The sequence below is a fragment of the Lampris incognitus genome, unplaced genomic scaffold (genome assembly GCF_029633865.1).
Source record: "Lampris incognitus isolate fLamInc1 unplaced genomic scaffold, fLamInc1.hap2 scaffold_265, whole genome shotgun sequence".
NCBI classification, from domain to species: domain Eukaryota; kingdom Metazoa; phylum Chordata; class Actinopteri; order Lampriformes; family Lampridae; genus Lampris; species Lampris incognitus.
In genome coordinates, this window is record NW_026611223.1 from 22,501 (window position 1) to 25,000 (window position 2,500).

Below are 2,500 nucleotides of genomic sequence, written 5' to 3' on the forward strand. Positions count from 1 at the left end.
CCAAGAGAAACAGTTTAGAAGGCTGCCGTGCACGATTTTCTATGTTTACTACTACGACTTTCGGCTTCTGCAGTTAGGGATCGCCACAGCGGATCATCCGTTTCCATGTCTTCCTGTCTTCTGCGTGTTCCTCTGTCACACCATCCACCTGCATGTCTTCCCTCACCACATCCATAAACCTCCTCTTTGGCCTTCCTCTTTTCCTCTTTCCTGGCAGCTCCATATTCAGCATCCAAACCGTCCAACTTGAGCAATCGTTCCTAATCTTGCTCTTCTTCGTTACTCCCAGTGAAAATGTTAGCATCCTCAACTCTGCCACCTCCAGCTCCGCCTCCTGCTGTCTTTTCGTCAGTGCCACTGTCTCTAAATCATATAACGTAGCTGGTCTCACGAACATCTTGTTAACCTTCCCTTTAACTGTTGCTGGTACCCTTCTGTCCTGACACTCTTCTCCACCCACTCCACCCTGCCTGCCCGTCTGCCTGCCTGCCTGCCTGCCTGCCTGCACTCTCTTCTTCACCTCTCTCCTGCACTCCCCGTTACTTTGGACAGTTGACCCCAAGTATTTAAAGTGAAATGCCTTTGTCACCTCCTCACGCGTAGGTATTCCGTCTTGCTCCTACTGACTTTCGTTCCTCTTCTCTCCAGTGCATACCTCCACCTCTCCAGGCTCTCCTCACAATGAACTGCACCCTACTGTCGCTACAGATGACAATGTCATCCGCGAACATCATCGTCCATGGAGACTCCTGCCTGATCTTGTCCGTCAACCGAACATCATCGTCCATGGAGACTCCTGCCTGATCTTGTCCGTCAACCTGTCCATCACCGTTGCAACCAAGAAAGGGCTCAGAGCCGATCCTTGATGTAATCCCACCTCCACCTTGAACCCATCTGTCATTCCAACCACGCACCTCAGCATTGTCACACTTCCCTCATACATAGCCTGCACCACTCCTACATACTTCTCTGCAACTCTTGACTTCCTCCTACAATATCACACCTCCTCTCTCGGCACCCTGTCGTATGCTTTGTGTAAATCTACAAAGACACAATGCAACTCTTTCTGGCCTTCTCTGTACTTCTCAATCAACCAACCTTTTCTCTCTCTCTCTCTCTCTCTGTCTCTCTCATTTTCTTCATTTATCAGCCCGTCAAAGCAGTCCTTCCACTTCGTAGCACACTCTCCTCGCTTGGCAGCACATTTCCATCTGTATCTTTGATCGCCCTAACTTGTCGCACATCCTCGGCAGCTCGGTCTCTCTGTCTAGCCAATCTGTACAAGTCTTTTTCTCCTTCCTTAGTGTCTAACCTGTCATACAGCTCACCGTACGACTTTTCCTTTACCTTTGCCACCTCTCTCTTTGCTTTACGCTGCATCTCCTTGTACTCCTGTGTACTTTCTTCATCTCTCTGACTATCCCACTTCTTCTTTGCCAACCTTTTCCTCTGTATACTTTGCTCTACTTCCTCCTTCCACCACCACCACCACCACCACCACCACCACCACCACCACCACCACCACCACCACCGCCAAGTCTCCTTGTCTTCCTTCCTCTGTCCCGATGACACACCAAGTACCTTCCTAGCTGTCTTCCTCGCTATTTCTGCAGCGCTTGCCCAGCCATCTGGCAACTCTTCACTACCACTCAGTGCCTGTGTTAACTCCTGCCTGAACTCCACACAACAGTCTTCCTTCTTCAACTTCCACCATTTGATCTTCGGCTGTGTCTTCACTCGCTTCCTCATGTTGGTCTCCAAAGTCATCTTACAGACCACCATCCGATGCTGCCTAGCTACGTTCTCCCCTGTCACCACCTTGCAGTATGCAATCCCTTTTACATCGCGCCTTCTACACAAGATATAGTCCACCTGTGTGCACTTTCCTCCACTCGTATACGTCGTCACCCTGTGCTCCTCCCTCTTCTTGAAATATGTATTCACCTCAGCCATTTCCATCCTTTTCGCAAAATCGAACACCATCTGTCCTTCCACATTTCTCTCCTCGATTCCATACCTTACCATCAACTCCTCATCACCTCTGTTCCCTTCAGCAACGTGTCCATCGAAGTCCGCTCCAATCACCACTCCCTCCTCCTTGGGTCCCCTTTCCACCACGTCGTCCAACTCAACTCCAGAATTCTTCTTTTTCGTCCATCTTACACCCGACTTGCGGGGCATATGCGCTGATAACCGTCAGCAATACACCTTCGATTTCCAGCTTCATAATCCTCACTCTGTCTGACACTGTGTTCACCTCCAGCACGCTCTTGACATACTCTTCCTTCAGAATGACCCCTACCCCATTTCTCCTCCCATTCGCACCATGGTAGAAGAGTTTGAACCCACCTGCGATACTCCTGGCCTTACTCCCCTTCCACCTTGTCTCTTGTCACCTTTCTTCTTTCCATCACGTCAGCCAGCTCTCTCCCTTTACTAGCCATAGTGCCAACATTCAAAGTTCCGACTGACTCTCACCTCCACACGCCTACCCTTCCTC